Source organism: Pan paniscus, chromosome 14, assembly GCF_029289425.2.
Source record: "Pan paniscus chromosome 14, NHGRI_mPanPan1-v2.0_pri, whole genome shotgun sequence".
Classification (NCBI taxonomy): domain Eukaryota; kingdom Metazoa; phylum Chordata; class Mammalia; order Primates; family Hominidae; genus Pan; species Pan paniscus.
Genome location: NC_073263.2, coordinates 22,914,287 through 22,935,616, shown reverse-complemented (window position 1 = coordinate 22,935,616; position 21,330 = coordinate 22,914,287). Strand labels below are relative to the sequence as shown.

The window sequence follows — 21,330 nt, the reverse complement described above, 5'->3', positions numbered from 1 at the left end:
GTGTCACAGAAATATATCCAAATGCTTATGTGTGTGTGTAATATTAAATATATATTATATATAAATATGTATATTTCTATATTAAATATTTAGGTCCCATCATGGCAGTTTTCTTCTTAGGACATAAGACACTGGACATAAGGCACTAACTTTGCTTTCAGAATTTGATTCACTCTCTTCTCATTAGTTCAATTAAAGATGTATACAAAAGACTTGGAAGTTGACTTTGAGAGATCTCACAGTTGATTGGTGTATTAGTCAGGGTTCCCTAGAGGGACATAACTAGTAGGATATAACTAGTAGGACATAACTAGTAGTTATAGTAGGACATAACTAATAGTTATAGTAGGACATAACTAGTAGGATATAACTAGTAGGACATAACTAGTAGGAAGGGGAGTTTATTAAGTATTGACTTACATGATCACAAGGTCCCACAATAGGCTGTCTGCAAGCTTAAGGAGCAAAGAGAGCCAGTCCGAGTCTCAAAACTGAAGAACTTGGAGTCCAATGTTCGAGGGCAGGAAGCATCCAGCATGACAAAAAGATGTAGGCTGGGAGCCTTTTCACATTTTTCTGCCTGCATTATATTTGCTGGCCACTGATTAGATGGTGCCCACCCAATTAAGGGTGGGTCTGCCTTCCCCAGCCCACTAACTCCAATGATAATCTCCTTTGGCAACACCCTCACAGACACACCCAGGACCAATACTTTGTATCCTTTAATCCAATCGAGTTGACACTCAGTATTAACCATCACAGGTCCACCCCTTGAACCCATACACATCTCCTGAGATCACACATAATCTTCAAATAAAGATAATAAGGTCATAATTACACCCAACATAATACAACTATCCTTCCTACAACTGGAAACGCACCAATCCCCAACCCAAATACTATTACATAAAGTTAACAATACTTAAATGCTGCTATGAAGTCAATAAATCTTATGTAAAATGATAAAGGAAAAGAAAATAAAGATATTTTCTTAGTACAAGTGTATACATGCACAAGTATGTTTTTAGCAAAAAAAAGGAGAAAATACTCATGACAATTACAGTCCCCGTTTCTGAAGCTGGTCACGTGTTCGTAGCTGGTATTGATGACTACCTTCTTCAACTACCCATTCTGTATTCCCTTCGCCTTCAGCAAGCACCTCAGCAGGTCATGGCTTTTTTCCTGGTGGAGTGAGCCAAACCTTCATTCCTGAGAGGTCTGGGCCGTTTGTAGCCCTGCCTGGATTGGGCTGTTGTAGTTTCCCATTGACCTTAATCACAGGGCATGGTAATACTAAGAGATGCCCTAATGGATCTCCTATATTCCATGCATATTCTTCCTTACCTCTGTGGTGTAGTAGACTGATTTCATCTTTTTTTTTTGAGACGGAGTCTCACTCTGTTGCCCAGGCTGCAGTGCAGTGGTGTGATCTCGGCTCACTACAAGCTCTGCCTCCTGGGTTCATGCCATTCTCCTGCCTCAGCCTCCCAAGTAGCTAGGACTATAGGTGCCTACCACCATGCCCGGCTAATCTTGGTAGAGACAGGTTTCACCGTGTTAGCCAGGATGGTCTCGATCTCCTGACCGCATGATCCACCCACCTTGGCCTCCCAAAGTGCTGGGATTACAGGCATGAGCCACCGCGCCCGGCCAACTGATTTCATCTTGATAGTCTGGGTCAATCACCCCAGCCAACATTGGAACTCCCTTCTTAGCCTGTTGACTTACACATAGGAGGAGCCCAAAGTGTCCAGGTGGCAATCTTAACTTTCAATTTAATGGAATCATTGTTGTGTCTCCTGGTGGCAGCATTCCTCCCTCTGGAACTAAGACTTCTAGGCCAGCAGAACGTAATGTCGCAGGAACAGGAAGCAAAAATTTTGCTAGTGGATCACTGGGGTGATGGCGAGTGGTGCCACTTCCACTTCCACCCCTTGATTCCTGGACCCATGAGTCCTGGCTATGGGAGAAACAGTACCACATATTGGACGCTGATTCAGAGCATACACGGCCTTCTGGAGAACTCTGCCCCAGCCCTGCAAAGTATTGTCACCTAGTTGGCACTGTAATTGTGACTTTAAAAGAACATTCCACCGTTCTATCAATCTAGCTGCTTCAGGATGATGGGCAACATGGTAAGACCAGTGAATTCCATGAGCATGAGCCCACTGCTGCACTTCTTTAGCCATAAAGGGAGTGCCTTGATCAGAGGCAATGCTGTGTGGAATACCATGATGGTGGATAAGGCATTCCATGAGTCTACAGATGGTAGTCTTGGCAGAAACATTGCATGCAGGATAGGCAAACCCATATCCAGACTGTCTATTCCAGTGAGGACAAACCTCTGCCCTTTCCATGATGGAAGAGGTCCAATGTAATCCAACTGCCACCAGGTAGCTGGCTTATCACCCCAAGGATGGTGCCATATCAAGGGCTCAGTGTTGGTCTCTGCTGCTGGCAAATTGGGTACTCAGCAGTGGCTGCAGCCAGAATAGCCTTGGTGAGCGGAAGTCCATGTTGCTGAGCCAATGCGTAACCTCCATCCCTGCCACCATGGCCACTTTGTTCATGGGACTATTGGACAATGACAGGGTTGACTGGGGAAAGAGACTGAGTAGTGTCCTCAGAACGGGTCATCCTATCCACTTGATTATTAAAATCCTTCTCTGCTGAGGTCACCAGTTGCTGAGCACTCACATGGGATACAAATATCTTCACATTTTTTGACCACTCAGAGAGGTCCATCCACATATCTCTTCCCCAAATTTCTTTGTCACCAATTTTCCAATCATGCTTCTTCCAAGTCCCTGACCATCCAGCCAAACCATTGGCTACAGCCCATGAATCAGTATATAATTGCATATCTGGCCATTTCTCCTTCCATGCGAAGTGCACAATCAGGTGCACTACTCAAAGTTCTGCCCACTGGGAAGATTCCCCTTCACTGCTGTCCTTCAGGGATGTCCTAGAAAGGGGCTGTAGTGCTGCAGCTGTCCACTTTTGGGTGGTGCCTGCATATCATACAGAACCATCTGTGAACCAGGCCCTAGTCTTCTCTTCCTCTCTCAACTGATCATAGGGAACTCCCCATGAAGCCATTGGTGCAGGCTGGGGAAGAGAAGGCAGGGTGGCAGGAGGGGAGACCATGGGCATTTGAGCCATTTCCTCATGTAACTTACATGTGCCTTCAGGACCTGCTCGAGCACGATCGCATATATACCACATCCATTTGATGATGGAATGCTGTTGTGCACGACCCACTTTATGGCTAGATGGGTCAGAAGGCACACAGTTTACGATAGGCAGTTCAGGTCACATGGTGACTTGATGACCCACAGTCAAACTTCCAGTTTCCACCAAAGCCCAGTAACAGGCCAAGAGTTGTCTCTCAAAAGGACAGTAGTTATCTTCAGAAGATGGCAGGGCCTTGCTCCAAAATCCTAGAGGCCTCCACTGTGATTCACCTGTAAGGGCCTGCCAAAGGCTGCAAACAGCATCCCTATCTGCCACTGACACCTCAAGCACCATTGGATCTGCTGAGTCATATGGCCCAAGCGGCAGAGCAGCTTTCACAGCAGCCTGGACCTGTGGCAGAGCATTCTCATGTTCTGGACCTCACTAAAAACTGTCAGCCTTTTGGGTCACTCGATAAATGGGCCAAAGTAACACACCCAAATGAGGAATGTGTTGCCTCCAAAATCCAAATAGGCCCACTAGGCATTGTGCCGCTTTCTTGGTTGCAGGTGGGACCAAATGCAGCAACTTATCCTTCACCTTATAAGGAGTATCTTGACAGGCCCCACACCACAGGACCCCTAAAAATTTTACTGAGGTAGAAGGTCCCTGAATTTTAGTTGGATGTATTTCCCATCCTCTGGCATACAAATATCTCACCAGTAAGTCCAGTGTGTTTGCCACTTCTTGCTCACTGGATCCAATCAGCATAATGTCATCAATGTAATGGACCAGTGTGATATCTTGTGGGAGCGAAAAGTGATCAAGAACTCCACCCTTAATATTCTGTTCCTTTAGAACCACTCCTGGTACTAACATCTGTATTAGTCAGGGTTCCCTAGACGGACAGAACTAATAAGATATATATCTTATATATATATATCTTATATATATATCTTTTATGTATATCTTATATATATCTTTTATATATATCTTATATATATATCTTTTATATATATATCTTATATATATCTTATATATATATCTTTTATATATATCTTATATATATATCTTATATATATCTTATTAGGGACAGAATAAGATATATATATATATATAAAACCTATAGCAGACATCATTTCATTTAAAAAATTTAGAAGCATTTCTCAAAGTCAGGAAGTAAACACAGATGTCCATCAATGTAAGATATTCCAAGTCCATATCTTATTAGTTCTGTCCCTCTAGGGAACCCTGACTAATACACCAATCGACTGTGAGATCTCTCAAAGTCCAAAACTCTCTCTCTCTCTCTCTCTATATATATATACTATTCAAAACTCTCTCTCTCTATATATAGCTATATAGATACAGATATAGATATATAGATATATATAAAGGGGAGTTTATTAAGCATTAACTTACATGATCACAAGGTCCCACAATAGGCTGTCTGCAAGCTGAGGAGCAAGGAGAGCCAGTCCAAGTCTCAAAACTGAAGAACTTAGAGTCTGATGTTTGAGGGCAGGAAGCGTCCAGCACAGAGAAAGATGTAGGCTGGGAGGCTAGGCCAGTCTCACTTTTTCACATTTTTCTGCCTGCTTTATATTCGCTGGCAGCTGATTAGATTGTGCCCACTGGGGTTAAGGGTGGGTCTGCTTTCCCCAGCCCACTGACTCAAATGTTAATCTCCTTTGCCAACACCGTCACAGACACAACCAGGATCAATACTTTGAATCCTTCAATCCAATCAAGTTGAGACTCAGTACTAACCATCACAATTGGTGTTATAAAAAATACAATTAAGGTGACTTGATTGCTAAGGCAGGAGTAGTATTTTTCCTATGGTACTGAGCTGCTACAAAGCAGGCGAGTTTTAAGTTGTGCTCCTTTTTAAATAAAAATAAATAGAAGTCAGTAATTTTCCAAAGTTTACCCCATATTCATTTTTAATTGAATTTATAGACTATGAACAGTCAAACATGTATGACCTTAATAGTTATTGCTCATGTCATATTAATGTCATTTTTAAAAAAAGAGAAGGCCGGGCTCAGTGGCTCACGTCTGTAATCCCAACACTTTGGGAGGCTGAGGCGGGTGGATCAATTGAGGTCAGGAGTTTGAGACCAGCCTGGCCAATATGGTGAAACCCTGTCTCCACTTAAAATACAAAAATGAGCCGGGCATGGCAGTGGATGCCTGTAATCCCAGCTACCTGGGAGGCTGAGGCAGGAGAATTGCTTGAACCCAGGAGGCAGAGGCTGCAGTGAGCTGAGATCCTGCCACTGCACTCCAGCCTGGATGACAGAGTGAGACTCCATCTCAAAAAAAAAAAAAGAAGAAAAGTTACTGAAAAATATGAACAGTGCATCAATTTAAAGCTTTTTCAGGCTCTTATTAAGCCCAAATTTTACAAATAGGATGAGAGACCAGGAAGCATGAATATAAGTGTGATAAGAAAACCTAATGTTTTATTTTCAGGAAACAGTTCAGAAGATTATCAATGGCTGAAGAATGGGTAACTCACCTTACATACCATACAAAAATTTCCAATTTTCAAAAACTTGAAATCTAATACATGTACTCAGCACTAAGACTAAACTGAACATGATTTTTATATTTCTTTAAAAATTTCCTAGTATTACCTAATACATGTTTTTGGAGACATCATTTTTTTTTCAAATGTCACATTTGGAAAAACAATTTAATATAAAAGAAAATCTCCATATTTATCAGTACAGTTTAAAAACATGTATAGATTTAGGGGGTACAAGTGTCGTTTTGTTACATGAATATATTACATAGAGGCAAAGTCTGGGCTTTCAGTTAACCATTGCCCGAATGGCATGCATTGTACCCATTAAGTGATTTCTCATCCCTCACCCCCTGATCCTCCCAACCTGCTACGGCTATCATTCCACACACTATGTCCATGTGTACACATCATTTAGTTTCCATCTATAAGTGAGAACATGTGGTACTTGCCTTTCTGAGGTATCTTATAGAAGTACAGTTATTAAAATGTCATTGAAAATGAAAACTGGTGCACACTTCCATATTTAACAATATGTTTTTAAAATCTTACTTCATGGCTTCGAGTACAATTATTCTTAAAATTTAGTCCCTTTCTAGTTTTCAAAACACCAAAATCAACCGGATTTACTCCTCTGGAAAAGAATGTGAAAGGCTTTTTGAAGCTGGCATTGAGCATCTTGTGGGTTTTTATAAATTGGCATAGAGACTGTGTTGAATTTCCACAGCTTTGTATTTAAAAGAGGAATTTTAGCTTATAGAAATTTCCCTTTGGTAGGTTCTTAGAAAGGATTCTGTGAATATGACATCTGAATGAATCCAGATGCAATAAATTGTCATTCTTTCATTTGCGGGCACCTGGATTACTTGGAGCCAAAGAAGAAGCTAGAGTCCGCAGAGACACAGAAGGTGATTATGGGAGGGGATGGCACCAAGGACATAGACATAGGTGGCAGATGCGACCTTGGAAACGATGAGGCTCACCTTCTTCTATAAGGTTGCAAAAAAGCAACGAAAACATGCACATTTAGAGCAAATTTGAGAATTGGGCAGGAGAAAATTTGAAAGGAGTTGTCAGCTGACCTAAGTGATCTGTCCAGAAAGGGTCACGGTGGTGGGTTTGGAGGTCAGAGGAGAAAGAACAATAATTTCAATGAAAAAAATCTATTTTCTATTTGAGAAATTAGATAGAAAGATAACTGAAAATATGTTGAAAGTGACCTTGCATCATTTAGGAACCGCTGGGTTTTTGTACTCATCTGTAGTAATTTTATCCTGAATACGCACATGAAGTGTTTGGGATCAGAGGCTGATTCCTCATCGAACACCTCACTATAAGTAGCATATGTCAGCCTCACTTTGCCCTCATCTCTACCCCAGGCCAACGTGCCGAGTACCAAGCCAGTTGTCCTGTAGGAGTAGTCAGACACCTTATAGGTGAAGGCTGAAGAAAAGTGACTTTATCAAGGGGAAGGAGGGAGCTCACTACCGCCCCAGTGAAAAGGTCTCTTGATGGGGTCCATAGACTACAAGTGAAAAACCTCTACCCTCTAGAGAATGAGGAAGACATACATATGAAGAACTATGGCTAATAATTTTCCAAAATTGAAAAAGAACATGAGTTTCTGAAACTGAAGAACTGAAGAAGTTCACCGATACTCGAATATAAACTAACACATACCAGACACTGTGGTGAAACTGCAGATGGCCAACATTAACAAGAAAATCTTAAAAAAATTCAGAATGAAAATCAGATGATCTCTAAAGAATCAAAAGTACACTAATGAGTAATATATTTTAAAATACTCGTGTAAAATTATTGTCAGCCTAGATAGAAATCTGGCTCAGCCTAACCAGCACTTGACTATAAAGGAAACTGGACATTTCAGACACAGGGAACAAATGTACAATCTATAGATCTTCACCAAAAAATGTACTTATGGAAATTAAATAAGAAGAAAAGAATGTTTCCAAGAAGAAGCAGTGGACATTACAAAATGTGCTGGTAAAGCTAAATAGATATGGCCTGAAAAAATGAAGCAGGGAGATGAATAAAAGCAATGCTGAAATAAAACCACAATGAAAGGGAAGTTTGGATGGAAGTGACTTTCTAAGTTTTTAAAAATATTATTTGGGAAGAAGCTGGTATTGATGTAGACTTGGTTGACAAGTATTAATTTGTGTCTGTGCATATAAACAAAAGACAATCATTGAAAGAATAAAAATAGAACTATTTGGGGAAATATGGGTGGAGAGGAGGAAAAGTTTATTAATCCAACAAAAAAAGAAAGGAGAAAAAATGAAAAGAAAAAGCATGGTAAATAAAACAAAATGATAGAAATGTGGCAAATAAACCAGTTACCATAATAAATATAAATGGGCTAAATTAACCCATTAAAAGAAAATCTCAAACCAAAAAATCTGAAACATAGAGAAACAACTGAAACATAATGCTGCAAACATATTGAAAATAAAACACTTGGAAAATGTAAATCAGTGCAAAAGAAAGTAGGACCATGTATAGCAATTGTAATACCAGACAAAATAAGGGCAAAAGGGTAACATTACTTATGATTAAAAGGAAGAATTCAGGCTGGATGCACTGGCTCATGCCTGTAATCCCAGTACTTTGGGAGGCCAAGGTGGGCAGATCATGAGGTCAGGAGATCGAGACCACCCTGGCTAATAGGGTGAAACCCTGTCTCTACTAAAAATACAAAAAATTACCCGGGTGTGGTGGCTGGCGCCTGTAGTCCCAGCTACTTGGGAGGCTGAGGCAGGAGAATGGCATGAACCCAGGAGGCGGAGCTTGCAGTGAGCCGAGATAGTGTCACTGCACTCCAGCCTGGGCGACAGAGCAAGACTCTGTCTAAAAAAAAAAAAAAAAGGAGAAAAACAAGGCAAAAATACTAAGTATATAGAAGATGTTAACAATGTAATTTGCAAGATTGACCTAGTAGCCGCTTACATACAAACCTTGCATTAAAGCAAAAATAACATACTTTTAGCATAAACATTTATGAATAATTATGAATAATTATATGCTCATAATGAGTAACAAGGAAAAATTTCTAGCAAGGAAAGAACCAAAATGGACCTGAAGACGTACAAAACTTGAAAAGAGAAACTTCATTAAATACATTGAAGTGGAAGTGTAAATAATCCAACTTCCCCAAAATGTACTGGCTCTTTCATTTCATATATGAGTTTACACCAAACCTTTGATCGCTCTTACACACACTGTTTGAAAGAAAAAGGAGAGGTGGGTACTTAGACCAAAATGGAACTTTCTTAATTTGATAATAGGTATTAATATTTACCAAAAACCTATAGCAGACATAATTTCATTTAAAAAATTTAGAAGCATTTCTCAAAGTCAGGAAGTAAACACAGACGTCCATCATTACTCTTTCTAGCCAACATTTGTCCCAGCCAAAGTAACAATACAGAGATCTGAGAAGTACAATAATAAAAAGGATGACTCTTTTTTTGGCAATATCACCATCTTAATGGAAAAATCAGTTAAGTTCTACAATCAAAATATTAAAACTAAGCTGGGTATGGTGGTGTGCATCTGTAGTTCCAGCTACTTGGGAGGCTGAGGCAGAAGGATCATTTGAAGCAGAAGGATCATTTGAGCCCAGGAGTTCAAGGCCAGCCTGGACAATATAAGAAGACCCCATCTTCCTCTTTCTCTCTCTCTCTCTCGGCATATGTATGTATTTTTATATACATATATATGTAAACTAATAACAATGATCAGTAAAGTTGCTGGCTTAAAAACTATCATGAAAAAATCAATAATAATCACTTTGAAAATTTAACAGAAAAAAGAACACATTCTCAATAGAAACAAAAACTATAAACACCCTGGTAATGAATTCTAATAATTATGGGCCAAACCTAATTGGAGAATATCATAAAATATTAAAGGACATATAAAAGGCTGTGTGAATAGAGAGATATACCATATTTATGGACAAGAGACTTCATGATTATACAGGCATAAATTCAGTGTAATTCCAATTAAAAAAAAACCAGGAGAGTTTTTCAAAAAACCTGAAAAATTGATTTTAAAATTTACATGAAAAACAGTCCAGGCATGGTAGTTCACACCTGCAATCCCAGCACTCTGGGAGGCCGAGGTGAGTGAATCACTTGAGGTCAGGAGTTTGAAACCAGCCTGGCCTACATGATGAAACCGCGTCTCTACAAAAATACAAAAATTAGCTGGACATGGTGGCATGCACCTGCAATTCCAGCTACTCAGGACGCTAAGGTGGGAGAATCACTTAAACCCAGGAGGTGGAGGCTGCAGTGAGCTGAGATCATGCCATTGCACTCCAGCCTGGATGACAGAGTGAGACTCTGTCTCAAAAAAAAAAATTACATGAAAAATAAGTGTCTAAAAACAGCCAATAAAACTCTGAAGAAGACATGGTGGGGACACTTGCCCTAGCAGGTACCAGATGCATTGTACAGCTATTAGGGAGATACTGGTTTAAGAAGAAAAAAGCCAGAACAACGGACAAGAATAGGGCACCCATTACAAATAGCTTTATATATGACAAAAATAGCATTACAGATAAACAAGGAATGGATTGACTTTTGAGACAACTGGGTATTCCCACTCAGAAAGCAGAAGAAAATTATTTGCCTACTTCACACCCACATGAAAAATAACTTCTTGTCTGATTAAAGACCTGAATACAAAAACAAAAATGTTTTTGAAAGAACTCATTCCCTCCTTAGTGCCCAAGCAGTGGTTTCTAAAACACCCAAGTTCCTGAAAGTTTATTTTCATAGAATACTACAAGGATAAGTTAACTTTCATACTGGCCAAATACTCTCCAGAGAAAGATCAGTGTCTATAAATTCATGATTAACCAGTGAAGCATTCACGATCTTCAGCAATCCACTTCTTGTTAGACTTGACCACAACATTATGTAACATTACACATAGGTGTAATGTTGACATTTATAGAGATCCGTATGTGGGTTTTTATTTTTATTTTCTCACTTCTATACGGAATGTTTTTGTACATAAAAACTTGTGTTTTGGTTTAATAATGAACTATGCAAAGATACTACTGTCTATATGTAGTTGTATTTACACAATAAATGCCTGCATTTTAATAGTTACGTATTTATGAAATTCTTTATGATTTATGACAATGATGAGCCTTGAAATTCAAGTATTTCACTTGAATTTATGGAATCCATGCTTTTAAATACAGATATAATTTGATACATTGATATTAATATTATTGCCCTATATTTCTTCTCCCATGCATCTGTACTGACTTCTAATATTTTCCTTTGAATTGAATCACCTTTCATTAGAACCTTGAAAAAAAACCATACAGTTCTGTAGAACCTATCTCCTAAAAGATGCATAACAGGGCATAGTTCTAAGTACTGCCCACAGCCAGTGCTGGCACCATCCCACAGTAATCCAAATCACTCCTGGGATTTCATTATTTCTGTAAAGCGTATTTCTGTCTTGAAAAAAGATAACTTTTTTTAACTCACGAAAAATATAAAATACACTTCTAAGCTCATCAAGACTGTACTTCACAGAAAAAAAGACTACTAATATCTGAGGTCTACAAGGGAATGGAATGACACTGCAATGAACAGAAATTTGTGAAAGATTATGTTGCATTATAGAGTAACTAATGTCACTCAGATAAGATGGCTATGATTAAACATCTATGACATACCCAATTCAGTCTTCAGGGGAGTCTCAGACTTTTAATTACTGCAGAAGTCAGTGAACTATAAAAGTTCAGTTTGTCCTTAAGACCTCTGTTTCAGTAACTTTGTTTAGTATTTTGCATCTTACTTGTTAATCTTAAAAGGAATTAGAAGCTTCTGTTTGTTAAGAAAAAATACTAAATCTTAAAAAGTTCTGTTTAGCTAAAAGAAAATTAAATCTAATATATTTGTAAGTCCTTCTTGAAAAGGGCAACTTATACATTTACATTTGGAGTATTACTTTTCACATAACGTATTTCACATTCTGGATTTAACAGCACTTTATAGCTCAGGAGCCCAAGATGTCATCAGTGAATTCTTGTATGAGCACTGACTGTGCTCTTCTGTTACTGGGTGAAACTTTCAATCCTGAAACTGTTTCCAGTTGTTGAATTGATGATATGTACTTTTTTTTCTGACATTTTGTATTTTTTTCCTTTTTCTTGGAATTGCTAGAATTAAGGAAAATAAGCCACACCATAAGTTGTCAGTTACCAGAAGGAATAAATTGTTTTCATTGTTCAAGTTAAGAAGACTTAAGATATTAACTTGTGACAAATAAAATATACATACTTGGAACTAAGGATGTGATTATGCGAACAGTGTTAGATCACTTCAGTGCTTCACTTGTATTTATAGACATTGATTTTTATCAATGAGCTGTATAAAACCATGAAAACAACAGGAATTTAAAAATTCCTATGAGACTACTTTCAGACCACTACACAAATACAGTTGAAAACTTAGATTAAGTGAATAATTTCCTAGGGAAATACAGTTGGCCAAAATCAACTCCCATTAAAGTTAGAAAGCTTAAACACAATTTTCCATAAAAGAAGAAATACACTATTAATATTAAAACACTGTCTTTAAAAATTTCATCAGGCCCATATGGTTCCAGGGAAAATTCTATCAAACCTTTAGAGACCAGAACATCCCAATACTCCACAAATTATTCCAGAACATTGAAAATGAGGAAAAACTTCCTAATTATTGAACCAAGAGTAACAGGGTTACTTAAACTTTATAATCATAGCATAGCCAGGCACAGTAGCTGACACCTGTAATCCCAGCACTTTGGGAGGTGAGGTGGGAGATCACTTGAGGCTGGGAGTTCAAGACCAGACTGGGCAACACAGCAAGACCCTGTCTCAAAATAATAATAATAATAATAATTGTAGTGCATTCCTGTAGTCCTAGCTACTTGGAGGCTGAGGTGGGAGAATCCCTTGAACCCTGTAGCTGGAGGCTGCAGTAAGCTGAGATCGTGTTCTTGCACTTTAGCCTGGGCAGGCAGCAGAGCAAGAACAAAAAGAAATGCAGACTAATATGAGTTATGTGTATGATATTTCATGGCCAAAGTAGGATTTATTCTCAGAATGCAAGATTGGTTCAGTATTAGAAAATCCATTAATGTAATACCCCATATTAATATATCTAAGAGACATACATGACTATCTCTGTAATTACTAAAGACTGTCTTACTAAATTCAATACCCATTCAACACAAAATAGAAATTGATATGTGCTTTCTTTATAAAACACACATTCACATCATTTTGGTTAATGGAGAAATACCAGAGGCATTTCCACTTTGACTGGAAAAAGGCAGTGATGCTTACTATCTCCATTTCTTTCTCACATTGCATTGAGGACATTGGGAAATCCAATTAGCCAAGAGAAATTGATTAGAGATATTATACTTGGAAAATAAGGTGTAAAACTATACCTATTTGCAAATGATCTGATAGTATACCTGGAAAATCCCAGTGAATCAATCATCAAATGGATCCAAACCATAAAAGGTTTAGTAAGGTAGTGAGATATAAAATTAACACACAGGAATCAATAGCCTTCATATCTAAAACAGTAACAGGGAATAATGATGATGTAATAAACCTCCTTTTAATAGCAACAAATAAATGTGGAAAACACATATGAAGAAAACTTTTCAATGCTCCTGAGAGGTATAGAAGTAGCTTTGAACAAATGGAAAGACACCCCCTGTTCTTGGGTAGATGACTCAACACAGTAAGTTGTCAGTTTTCCCTAAGGTAATTTAAAAACTTAATATAATCCTAATACAAAATAAGTTTTCTGGAAGTCGACAAGTTAATACTCAAGTTCATGTGCAAAAATACATAACCAAGAGTAGGCAGACTAATGTTCAATGATGTACAAAGTCTTGTGTGTGTGTGTGAGCACGTGCACGCCTGTGAGCACGTGCACGCATGTGTGCACAACTAGTCCTACCAGACATTAAAATATCTTCTCTGTAATCCCAGCACTTTGGCAGGCCAAGGCGAGTGGATCATCTGAGGCCAGGAGATCGAGACCAGCCTGGCCAACATGGCAAAACCCGGACTCTACCAAAAACAAACAAAATACAAAAATTAGCCATGCATGATGGCAGGCTCCTGTAATACCAGCTACTCAGGAGGCTGAGGCAGGAGAATCGCTTGAACCCAGGAGGCAGAGGCTGCAGTGAGCTGGGATCCTGCCACTGCACTCCAGCCTGGGCAACAAAGCAAGACTCCATCCACTCCCCTCCCCGCCGCCAAAAAAAAAAAGCCTATTTAGTTAACAGACTCCTTACTGGCTCATGAATGGAGAGACTGGTGCAATAGAATTACAATTGCAGGAACAGCCCCAAGTGTATAGAGACATTTGGTGGTAAAGGTTGTATTTCAAATCACAGGGGAAAAAGTAGAGTTTGTAATAAATAATCTAGTTGCTGGCACATCTGGTTGGCCAATTGGAAAAGATAAAATTAGAATTAGACCTCACACCTTATACCTCATACCTCACACAATAATCAACTCTAAGTGGATCAGAGGTCTAATTGTAAAAGATAAAGCCATGCAAGAAACATGTTAAATTCAAACTTAAAATCCAGATACAATAAAAAAGATTAAAAAACATGAGTATGTAAGCATTAAAAAATTTGCACAGCATAAAGTACAATAAGTCAAAAAACAACTGAAGCTGGGAAAAATTATTTAAAACATATATCAGGGATGAAGGGCTAATATTCCCAATATTTAAAGAAGTCTTAAAAATTGAGAGGAAAAGTATTTTTAAAAAGTAGAAAAAGACAAACAATTCACAGAAGGGAATATAAAAATGGCTTTTAAACATGAAAAGTTGCTCCACCTCACTCATATTAAGAGAAATGTAAACTATAATGAGATATAATTTCTAATCTATCAGATTGGCAAAATTTAAAATATTTTAAAACACATTGTGTTGGGAGCCATGGGGAAAGGAAAATAGAATTTATTGTAACAATGCTAGTGTGCAAATTGGTATACCTCAATGGAGGGGAAAGTCACCGAAAGGGGAATTTGGCATTATCTGAGTAAACAATATGTGCATTTATCTTTTTCACCCATGGATTCCTCTTCCAGGAATTTATCATGAAGCTATATCTCCAACAATATGAAAATTTACCTGCACAAGCGCATTGTAAATAAATCAGGTGCCCATATATAGGGGAACAGTTGAAAAACCTCTGATATGTGCATACCTGGGAACTTGTATGCGATTTCCGGAGCTCTTTCCTGGCATATGCCCTCTTCTCTGATCCTGTGCCCCACAGACTCCATTAGCCTCAACTCCCCACTCTCGGATCTCTTTCTCCTCCACTCTCAGAGGTTCCCGTGCACTGACTGGATTCCCCTTCCCTGTGCCCTGATTCTGAACATGCCTGTGGGCAGAGAGCTCGGGCAAGTGTAGGGCTCACCTCATTAGTTTCTGTCTTGTTTTGCACTTCGTGCTATCCAGTGTCTGAAAGTGGTTGTTTCATATATTTGTCAAGTGTTCTCCTGGTTACCAGAGATGGTGCATCCAGTCCCAGTTACTTCATCAGGGGCAGAAGAGGACTGTTGCCCCGAACTGCCAGGCTGGGAGCTTGCAGGGGTTCCCCTTCCCAGATCCTTTTTAACAATCTCCTTCTCCCACTTTATAAAGAAAGACATGCTCATTCATTCTGAATCGATTATGATATATTACACTGGGGTAGAAATACTTCCAGGGGTAATGTGCAAGGGAAAATTAAAAAATTGGTGACAGAATTGACAAATTGAATGACTACAGTGATTACGAGGTAATCATTTGGCAAGTTACACAGTTTCTAATTCTTTACTTTCAACAAAAATTGAAGAAAGACCTAATGAATTGTCGCTGATAGTCATTACAAATAACTTTTAATGGTGTATATTTAGGGAAGAGTTCAGAACGTAGAGTGACTTTTTAAAAAATAAAACTTTTTGATTCATACCTACTTACTTATGTGAACAGGCTCCTTGGGACATCTACTTAAAAAACAGGAAAGATATTGCTGCCTGATCTTGACTCCTTCTATTAATAAGCTATATTTATTAGCAGATCTATCAAATAGTTTTTAAAAAGTTCCAACCATTCATTAAAAGATGTAATTTTATACAATTTTACTTTTTGTTACTATCAAAAATCTTAATATATTGATTTTTTCACTTTTAAAAATTATTTTTAATTGATATGTAATAAATGAACATATTTATGGAGTACAGAGTGATATTTTGATACATATATTCAATATGTAACAATCAAATCAGAGTAATTGGCATATTCATCACTTCAAGCATTTATCATTTCTTTATGTTGGGAACATCTGAAATTCTCTCCTTTAGTTATTTGAAAATATACAATAATGGGAGGAGGAGAGGATAGGGAGGGGCTGGCTAATAGATACAAAATTACAACTTACATAGGAAGAATAAGTTCTAGTGTGCTATAGTACTGTAGGGTGACTACAGCTATTGTAGTCACTTACTTAATTGACATCACATTGTTTTGATCAATTGTTTTCTCCTTAAATTGACTCTATCCAAAAGAAATTTTAAAAATTCTATAGTCACTAGAAGTAATTATATATATAATTATATAAATATATTTCTTGTGGAGAAATAGGATAGAGTGATCAATGAAATACTGTCAATCACTAAGTAGTGTATATTAGGAAAAAATTTTGGGTAAGTGAACTGTAAGTATTAGGTCAAGGACAAAAAGAAAACTTTTCTGACTCCATAAGAAGAGCTTGTTTGTATGTTTTTCAGTTCTTTGATGGTGGGTATCAAATATCCATGCTTCTTAGATTCCATCCATACATTTTAAAAAGTAATGAAAATAATTTTATTTCAAAATGATTTATGTTATTGAAACCATAAAAGGTCATCATTGCTAAACTGACTTGGTAAATATTTCCTTTTATCATCAAGTAGTGTTTCCACTGATTTTTTTTCTTTTTTTTTTTTTTTGAGATGGAGTCTTGCTCTTTTGCCCAGGCTGGAGTGCAGTGGTGTGATTTCAGCTCACTGCAACCTCTGCCTCCTGGGTTCAAGCGAATTCTTCTACCTCAGCCTCCCAAGTAGCTGGGATTACAGGTGTGCACCACTATGTATGCCAGGCTAATTTTTGTATTTTTAGTAGAGACAGGGTTTCTCCATGTTGGCCAGGCTGGTCTCAAACTCCTGACCTCAGGTGATCCACCCACCTCGGCCTCCCAAAGTGCTGGGATTACAGGCGTGAGCCACCGCGCCGGACCCCATTGATTCTTATTAATGCTATTTCTTTCCTAATTTTGATTCTGTCTGCTATTAATATCGCGATGACTACTTTCTTTTGGTTAGCATTTCCCTGAACTTTAGGCTGCTCCAAGCCCCATCTTCACCATTCCCTGGCCCAGCCCTGGGATCAGCCACTTCTCCAAGAAGTCCGGGTTCCTTGGAGAATGGTATGAGAAACAAAGTTCTGGGGGCCAGTGATTTTAATTACTTCATGTCTCATTTCTATAATTTCTATTTTGTTATTTCCCAAATCTGCCGTTTTTCAAAATATCTTGTCTTTGTCTTACATTTCTATTCATTTTTTCCCCTCATTTCTATTCATTTTTTTTCCTCATTTGAGCATTTTATTTATACTTGTTCTAAAAATCTCTTTGCTTTGCTCTATGACATAACAGTTCCAGGAGATTATTTGTAGCAGCTGCTAATTCTAATTCTTCTCCATGGTAGTTCAATTCCTTTTTTTTGAGACGGAGTCTCGCTCTGTCGCCCAGGCTGGAGTGCAGTGGCGCGATCTCGGCTCACTGCAAGCTCTGCCTCCTGGGTTCACACCATTCTCCTGCCTCAGCCTCCTGAGTAGCTGGAACTACAGGCGCCCGCCACCACACCCGGCTAATTCTTTTGTATTTTTCGCAGAGATGGGGTTTCACCGTGTTAGCCAGGATGGTCTTGATCTCCTGACCTCATGATCCGCCCGCCTCAGCCTCCCAAAGTGCTGGGATTACAGGCGTGAGCCACCGCGCCCGGCCTTTTTTTTTAGTAAACTAGTCATTAGCAGGTATTGTTTTCCTTAAGTGTCTTTATGTCATGCGTGATGGGATAACTTCTTCAATGTTGTTTCTCTCTGTTTTTAAATGGTTCTATGAGTTTCACAGACTTTGGTGCAGTTTTTACTGTTAATTTTCCACCTCAGAGTTCCTATACCATGAAGTAGTATGCGTTTGCTTCTACCTCGGCCAGGCAAAGGCTTGCAGGTCATGATTTCTTGTGGGTAATTTTTCAAGCCATGGCCTAAAATAGCAATCTTTCTTGTGACATCGTTGGGCTGATGGGCATATTGTGTGAAATACCTGATTCATGGGAGGTCAGGATTTCGGAGGTTTCTCAGCCAGGGTGTTTCATGCACACTGAACAATCACTTGGAATCTCACTCCCACATCAGCGTTAATGTCTCAGCAGCTAGTCTCTATGTATCCTGATTTCTCTATGAGTAGCTTAGCTTAACTCTTCCTCTACTCTGACCATGAGCTGCCTCTTTATTGTTGGGACCTGGGAATTACCCTTTCTTGGTTTCTAACTGAGCTTAGTATTTATAAACACTTACTAGGTAAACTTTCGTATTTACAAGTGCTTGCAACAGGTGCAAATGTTTCCATCCACACAGTAGTATATGTGTATCTTCCTTAGATAAGTAAATGAACAGACATGGAAATAATAACTTACTTAATTGACATCACATCCTTATGGTGTTACACAGAATTCAAATCCTCCCTTTTCTGGGGTATCATCCCAGATTACCCTGGGAAGATTTTATATTTATTTGCCTATGCCTCCAATAGAAGTTGTACTTTTATCATAGCAGTTAAATATACTTTTCTAACTTGTTTGCATGTTTCTTTTCTCAGTAGACTGTAAACTCATTAAGGTCAACGACCATGCCTTTTATATCTGGCACATAAACACTTTAATACACTTTTGCTGACTTTTTAAAAAAGAATGAATTACATCATGTGTGAATGCAAGGTTGCTTTAAGGTAGTTTGTTAGCGTTCATACTTTCCTTGCAAATGATTTTGCCATAACAAATGTAAATCTAAGGCCGGGCATGGTGGCTAAAGCCTGTAATCCCAGCACTTTGGGAGGCCGAGGCGGGCGGATCACGAGGTCAGGAGATCAAGACCATCCTGGCTAACACAGTGAAACCCCATCTCTGCTAAAAATACAAAAAATTAGCCAGGCATGGTGGCAGGCACCTGTAGTCTCAGCTACTCAGGAGGCTGAGGCAGGAGAATGGTGTGAACCTGGGAGGTGGAGCTTGCAGTGAGCCGAGATCGCGCCACTGCACTCCAGCCTGGGGACAGAGTGAGACTCCGACCAAAAAAAAAAAAAAAAAAAAAAAAAAAAAAAAAATATATATATATATATATATATATATATATATATGCCAACTAAGATATTCCAGAATCTTTTTACTGTAATCAGGCCAGGAATAGTAATGCTGCTGGAACCAGAAATAAAAAGTGGAACATAGTTTATGGCAAGAAGTTGCAGAAGAAGAAGATATGACCATCATATAATCAGTCAGAGGCATCTCAGCGTAAATCAAAGAATCAATCTCTCAAGGATCCGCTGGGTGGTGGAGACAGCAAACTGGATGTACATGGGCTCTGGAGTCAAAGCTGGATTCGATTATGAGTGGCTACCTTTTTAGTTTTGTGACTTACAACGTGGAACTATCTAGATCTGAGCTTCTGCCTTTATAAAATGGGGATAAAATTGCCAATCACTTCATAATTAAATGAAACAAATTCTGTGACAGCACCGAGCACAGTTCCTGGCAGTCAAAAGCATTCAGTGAATGTTAGTTCCCACCTCCCATCCTCACCACACTCCTCGAGCATTTCCTTGCAGTTTTGTTATTTTTTTCAATTGCCTTGGTTTTAACACTCGAGTTGCTCAATCCTTCCTCAGTACCGCCTTTTAGAAAGCAAAAGAATACTCTTGTGCCGTTTCTTTTTCAGTAAGAGCCTGCCGTATATACAGTGAGAAGATTTAATGGGATAACATGAGATGAATTATTTAATTGAGATCTATATATTTTTTAAACTGACATTTACTTTAAAAGTGTTTTGGCATTTCTACAATCTATATTATTTTATAATTTTAAATTGGCTTTAATGGGATTATTTCCACAGATCTGAATCATTTTTCTAACGTAGGAAAATAAAATGTTTTTCTTCTCTATAAAAATTCTTTAATGTTAATCTTTTTATCCATTTTCAAAATTAAACCTTGTTATAATTTAATTATAGTCACAATCTATTTTTATGTTACAAATGTTCACTTTGTGGGTAAGATAAATTGAACTCCTATTTGCTTTTGATGAATATTTAATTGGACATTAAATATATAAAAAATGCTGCTTTTCCTAATCCTTTATTATTTAGGGAGAATATCTATGTAGTATAATAACAATTTTTTTTTCCCTTGATAAAAAGACGGAGTCTGGCTCTGTCGCCCAGGCTGAAGTGCAGTGGCATGGTCTTGGCTCACTGCAACCTCTGCCTCCCAGGTTCAAGCAATTCTCATGCCTCAGCCTTCTGAGTAGCTGGGATTACAGGCATGTACCACCACGCCTGGCTAATTTTTGTATTTTTAGTAGAGATGGAGTTTCATCACATTGGCCAGGGTGGTCTCAAACTCCTGACCTCAGGTGATCCACCTGCCTCGGCCTCCCAAAGTGCTGGGATTACAGGTGTGAGCCACCATGGCCAGCTGTATAATAACAATTTAAAAAGTGATTGTTGGCCGGCCACGGTGGCTCATGCCTGTAATCCCAGCACTTTGGGAGGCCAAGGTGGGCAGATCACCTGAGCTCAGGAGTTCAAGACCAGCCTGACCAACATGATGAAACCCCGTCTCTACTAAAAATACAAAAATTAGCCAGGTGTGGTCGTGGGCACCTGTAATCCCAGCTACTCAGGAGGCTGAGGCAGGAGAATCGCTTGAATCCGGGAGGCAGAGGTTGCAGTAAGCCGAGAGTGTGCCATTGCACTCCAGCCTAGGCAACAATGTTGGGAACAGGCCCCCCAAAATCTGGCCTTAAACTGGCCATAAGCAAAATCTCTGCAACACTGTGACATGTTCATGATGGCCATAACGCCCACGCTGGAAGGTTGTGGGTTTACCAGAATGAGGGCAAGGAACACCTGGCCCACCCAGGGCAGAAAACCGCTTAAAGGCGTTCTTAAACCACAAACAATAGCATGAGAAATCTGTGCCTTAAGGACATGCTCCTGCTGCAGATAACTAGCCCAACCATCCCTTTATTTCAGCCTATCCCTTTGTTTCCTGTAAGGGATACTTTTTGTTAATCTAATATCTATAGAAACCATGCTAATGACTGGCTTGCTGTTAATAAATATGTGAGTAAGTCTCTGTTCGGGGCTGTCAGCTCTGAAGGCTGTGAGACCCCTGATTTCCCACTTCACACCTCTATATTTCTGTGTATGTGTCTTTAATTCCTCTAGCACTGCTGGGTTAGGGTC

General features: G+C 38.8%; 1 protein-coding gene across 4 annotated transcripts in view; it reads right to left on the bottom strand.

Moving 5' to 3' along the window:
- SGCG (sarcoglycan gamma) overlaps positions 1-21,330 on the bottom strand; it is a 167,029-nt gene that overhangs the window by 6,918 nt on the left and 138,781 nt on the right. The window lies entirely within an intron of this gene.